Source organism: Trachurus trachurus (assembly GCF_905171665.1).
Source record: "Trachurus trachurus genome assembly, chromosome: 15".
Taxonomy (NCBI): Eukaryota; Metazoa; Chordata; class Actinopteri; order Carangiformes; family Carangidae; genus Trachurus; species Trachurus trachurus.
In genome coordinates this window covers 16,338,805-16,345,305 of record NC_139906.1, presented here as the reverse complement: position 1 = coordinate 16,345,305, position 6,501 = coordinate 16,338,805, and positions in this window count along the sequence as shown.

Sequence of the window (6,501 nt, the reverse complement as noted above, 5' to 3'; positions counted from 1 at the left end):
TCTTTCTGTCTCAAAGTAGCAGCTCATTTAACCTGTGGTCATAAAACATTCTAATTCATTTTTTTTATTTTTAAATATCTTATTTTGCATTTTATGAATTAGCCTATGTCTCCCTGGATACGTTTACGTGTGCATTTTATGACTAAAGCATGAAACTTTCAGCATTTCATCTACATACCCTTGATTTCAGACTTGGAACCACTTTGGTGACTGACCTTTGGTGACCTTTAGGGGTCTTTGACCTCAGCATTGCATTTTTCCACATTATTCTCCATTTGAAACATATGCAAATCTGGGAAGTAAATCATTACCAAGAAATGTCTTCACCATTGTGTTTAGGAAGGTGTGTAATATCATGTAATAAAATGTTGAAATTCAACTCCCGTGGGAAACCCCCTAAAAAACTACTCAAAGTTGGGGTACCCGTAACCAGATTTTTTGAAAATTCAGAAATGTTAAATTTGGCCTTGTGAGGGGTCAAACTAGGGGTTTTTCATGATTCTGAGTTGATCGCAAACATTAGTTTTACACCCAAAACACTCCTTGGTGGGGAAAAAAACAGCAACACCCACTTTTCTTGTTCATCGGAACCCCCCCCACCACCAATAGAATGCATTACAGAGAAGCCATTCCTTAGCATGGCAGAGGCTGTGTCACATATTACTACTAAATACTATACTATACTATAATATAACTTATATTCTACCCTTTTTTTCTTGTAGGACATTATACAGACCCTCCAGGATTTTGTGATGTCGCTAAATGTATTAAAACATTATTATAAATGTAATTAATTATGCGGATTGGTAGCAAGCGAACAAGAGAGAAAATGCAATGCTGAGGTCAAAGACCCCTAAAGGTCACTAAAGGTCAGCCACCATAGTGGTTCCATGTCTGAAATCAAACCTTGGGGTATGTAGATGAAATGCTGAAAGTCTCATGCTTCAGTCATACAATGCACAATTAGTTTGCTTATCTGCCCCTAGTTGTTTGTGATTGAATCTGAATAATGTGACTTGACACTGGTTGTGGTATTTTCTGTTTGTAATGCCGCAGTACTGACCAGCAGGAGGCAGTAGAGTCTGCAGTGTTGGAGACTTCTTTACTGTTGACATTTCGACCTGTGAGAAAAGCTATGGGACGACGCACTGACTGACTGTCAGACATACACACATGCAACTGCACTTTTTTAAACTTTAACTAACCGCAACCGGCGCATTTTATTTTGTAATGTAATTTTATCTATTCCTAACTATTTATTTATAGGACATTATGCAAAACTCACTTTGTCATTGCTTTAGTAGTAAGATTGTGAATACATTTGACACATAGCCTACTGTATAGGCTAGAGTGGGCTATTCAGCATGAAAAATAGGGTTAGAAGGTATTACATGTCATGAATAAGTCAGATCATGTTTAATTTAAATTAGAATAATTAGAGAGAGAGAAACAATGTAAACATCATCTGATTTTTTTTTTCATTGTAATGGCCCTTTACACATTTTTCACGTAGGCTACTGGTTGAAGTCAGATCTTGTCAATATTACTTTGCTGAGAGATATAAAGTTATTTTGGGGCAGAAAAAAAAGAAATAGCCTACTCTCGATGCCAAATATTAGGCTATAGCTTAAATACAAGCCAGATATAAATCACCATCTCAACCTCTACCCAACAACCCAACGATAGGCCTATTAGGCTACATACAGGAGGCTACCGAACACAAACAGACATTTGATCATCATATTCAATACACATGTAGGCCTATACATACGATCGATATAAACTGTGGCATACTGGCGCCGTTTGAGCCTTGAAAGCAGCCGTAGCGCCACAGAATCAGCGCTTTTCAACTTTCAACAGACTGTGCGCGCTTCCGCGGACCGGAAATCAGTTTCTGGCAAAAATCAACTTATGACACCTGTCTGCGTGTTTGGCCCAAACATAGATAGGCCTATGTAGAAGATGACTCTCACCCGCCGCTGCTGCCCGTGCAGCAGCATCTCTCTGCCGGTTGGTCACAGGAACAGCAGGTGAAAAATCGAAACACCAAAACAAATGTGAAAAAACAAACGTGTGTGCATGGGGGGTGGGGGTGGGGGAGGGGTGAATCACGCAGCCAATCAAAAAACGGCTACACGTTTCTGCTGAGAAACGTGTGACGTCAGAAGACCTACCTGTGACGTCAGAAGACTGAAGTCAGTTGGAAGGTTTGTCCTGTGACATCACACTCTTTGTCCTTTGATCTCATTGCCTCCTACACCAGTTTGACTCATTTTGTCTTTAGCATTTCAAAGCAAGCAGTGTTTCACAAATTGCTGAAAAGTTCAGACAAGAAAGTTGACACCTATTGATTCGTGGCTGATTGAAGAGCCAATAGTCAATATTCAAGTGAAAGACTGAGATCAAGATTTCATAAAAACTGAAAAGTTGCAGCGATGACTAGAACTCTGAGCCAAGGTGATGCACTCAGATTTCTGGAGACGACATCTGGAGCTGCCGCCATTGACCAGCAAATTAAATCTAAACTAGTAAAATCTTTATTCTCTGGTGCTGAAGTTGTCATGGGGGACTATGTGCCAAACAAATGTGCTTCTTGTCCCTGTGCATTGACAACACAACAGCCACAAGATTTGGTCCTGGAGGACATAGAAGATGTAGATTTTGCTGACCTTGACCGTGAAGAAGTCAAAGACAATGAAATCACTGAAGATACAAGAGACCAGAGCGAGTGTCAAGTTGTAGGTAATTCTACTTCTGCCACATCTGTGACACATGAGCAACATGAATTACTTGTCACAGCTATCATTGCGACACTGTTTGTGGAAAACGGCGTTGCAGACATCTGGACAAAAGACATCTTCATCACCAACACCAAACGGCTGGTCGAACAAACACTGCAGGGACTCACTTTGAAAGAAGACTACAACCCGAACAGGAAGGAGATCAGGAAGATCTCTATGATTCTCATCAAGGACCTGAAAATGATATATGGTGGGAAACTGAAACTCAGGTCTGCAATCCTATCTGAACAGTCCAAAGTGGAAAAACTCATCACCAGACATTTGCAAATGCACATCACAGACCACTCTGATGGGGTTGAGGAAGAGGAACCTCAACAGAAAGAGTTACATAGACATGAAAAACTTGTCACAACCATCATTGCGAAACTGTTTGTGGAAAACGGCGTTGCGGACATCTGGACAAAGGACATCTTGATCACCAACACCAAACGGCTGGTCGAACAAACACTGCAGGGACTCACTTTGAGAGAAGACTACAACCCGGACAAGAAGGAAATCAGGAAGATCTCTAAGATTCTCATAAAGGACCTGAACAAAATATATGGTGGGAAACTGAAACTCAGGTCTGCAATCCTGTCAGAAATGTCCAAGGTGGAAAAACTCATCACCGGACATTTGCAGGTGCACATCACAGACCACTCTGATGGGGTTGAGTATGAGGAACCTCAATGGAAAGAGTTTATCCAAATATGTTTGCGTCCAGTTATCTTTCACACCGTCATGCTCATCCTGGCCCTCATCTTTCTGTAAACTTCTGACAGTGGCCCAGTTCCGGCTACGGCCTTGGCAACAACAAAGCCAGAGCTAGAACTGAACTTCCCGCTCCGGTTTTTCCCACTAGGGTTGTGTCTCTATCTATCTATCTATCTATCTATCTATCTATCTATCTATCTATCTATCTATCTATCTATCTATCTATCTATCTATCTATCTATCTATCTATCTATCTATCTATCTATCTATCTATCTATCTATCTATCTATCTCTCTCTCTCTCTCTCTCTCTCTCTCTCTCTATCTATCTATCTATCTATCTATCTATCTATCTATCTATCTATCTATCTATCTATCTCTCTCTCTCTCTCTCTCTCTCTCTCTCTCTCTCTCTATCTATCTATCTATCTATCTATCTATCTATCTATCTATCTATCTATCTATCTATCTATCTATCTATCCATCCATCCACCCACCCATCACCCCCTCCCTCTCTCTCTCTCTCTCTCTCTCTCTCTCTCTCTCTCTCTCAATTCAATTCAATTCAATTCAATTAGCTTTACTGGCATGAACAGAAACCCGTTGTTGCCAAAGCACTGCACAAACCACTCACAAATACATTTCAATATAACATATACAGTACATATACACATCTCAATATTCAATAACAAATAAACAATATTCCATAAAACTACACCACAATAGAATCCAGTACAATCAGGTACAAACAATGGTGCAAGTCGGGATGCTAAAGAGTCCCTCAGGTTGTGGCAAGCAGACACATACCTGGCTGCTCTCTCTCTCTCTCTCTCTCTCTCTCTCTCTCTCTCTCTCTCTCTCTCTCTCTCTCTCTCTCTCTCTCTCTCTCTCTCTATCTCCATCCATCCAACCATCCATCCATCCCCCTCTATCTATCTATCTATCTATCTATCTATCTATCTATCTATCTATCTATCTATCTATCTATCTATCTATCTATCTATCTATCTATCTATCTATCTATCTATCTATCTATCAGTCATTAGCGTCAAATTTAAAAGTTCTCTCTCTCCTGTCATCCAACCGAGAAGTTCCCTCATCAGGCGACTTCAAGCTTCCCTACACCACCAGTGTCTAGGCCCGGGGGAATATAACTTCTTCAGATGCAAGCTTCTCATCCCCAGATCAGTTTACTCAGCTGGTCTTCACCCCGTGGTCTAAGCACCGAAGTTTATTTTGTGCACAATAAATGTAATTTCATCTTCATCTTCAAACCTAGCTCTCTTGTCATAAATGGTCTGTCCTGATTGAAATGCATAGTACGTATAGTGTGACAGAAAGAGAGCCAAAACGACAACACACAAAAGGCCAAAAGAACATTGCACATAACACAATAAATAATAGTAAATAATAGGTAGCAAATTAACAACACAATAACCATTACGTAATATCAAAGGAAATGTCAGGAAAAAACAGGACAGCTGACATGCGTGTTTGTTTATTCCAAGAGAGGACAAACGACAACGTTCCGGTTAACTATTTATTAAATTGGATCATCAAAGGAATCAGATACAAAAAACTCTCCTGTTCAGGAAATTGCAGTCTGCAAGCAGTTAGCTGCAACCACCATCCCAAGAGAGCGCGAGAATTCTCTGTCATCTGCCTAAGACAAAAACGTTACATTACTGTAATTCTCAATACTTCGCACTATGTGTGTGTAGTTAACTCTTATTGGTCAAAAACAGGTGGGGAGTGGCTGTGGTTTAAACTTAGCCCTCTCTTTGTTGGTGCCCTCTGGCTGGCACAGGTTGGTTCCATCTTCCCAGCACACGAACCTCTGGGCCTGAAACACAACAAAGCCCTCCCTACACTGACATAACTTTTCCATCCCAGCTGTCTCAAGGCAGATAAGACAGACCATTAAAGCTCTTCCTCACAATGCTTCATTCAGCAGGCCACAGGCTTCTCATCCTCTCCTCCCTTTGGCCTTGGAGATGTTTTGATTTCACTGTGGCTCTGTGTGCTCTCAACTTTGCCGCGGAATGATCAAACAGGTTACTGGTACTCATTGCATTATATTATAACTCAATGGGTTAGTCAAAAATATAATACACAATAGGTTAGTTAAAACATGAGACTAAACTTTACTACTAGTACTTAAAGTGAATGCATAAACAGGTACTTAAGGGCAAATGTTTCACACCACGCAGGATTAACCTGTTTAACTGGGTAAAATGTGCAAGTGCTCAGTCTAATAAAACAATCATCAGTGAGATATATTCAGTGTTGATCAGTAATGTCAAAGTGGAGAATATGTTCAGTGTTGAGGTAACTGTGCAGCTTTGCAGTCTCCAGTGTAGAGACACAGGTTCAGCTTTATCACATCAGTCAGTGAGACAATGGCGCTCTGTTTTATTTGTTAGTCAGTAAGGCACAATATCAACTTCAGTTAGTAAAGGTAAATATTCAATGTTAAGACAATTTTCACCCCAACACTACTCATATTAAAAATATCTTAATTAATGACCATTGTGACTACTCAGACACACCTGGATTAATCAGTTTGTCCAATAATGTAAGACAGGAAACAAAGGAGCAGCATTAAGTTCAGGAAGTAGTGGAGCTGTGCAAAGAGCCCATTATGAGAGAGCATCTGAGGAGAAGTCAGGCCAAAGAGCTAAGTGACAATTACTTAAGCAAACCCATTCACACTTTACTGTCTTGCATTATTGCACAAACTGATTAATCCAGGTGTGTCTGACCTCACAACAATGGTCAGACACACCTGGATTAATCAGTTTGTCCAATAATGTAAGACAGGAAATAAAGGAGCTGCCTTAAGTTCAGGAAGTAGTGGAGCTGTGCATAGAGCTCATTAGAGGCACCTGTGTACCTGGGGAGGACTAAATCCCATCACAGGATTGGTTCGTGTGGGGTGTGTGGTCTTTCTTTATTCTGTCTCCGTTTGCCAGACAGCAGCAGTGGACGTCAGGAAGAGCAGCAGGAGT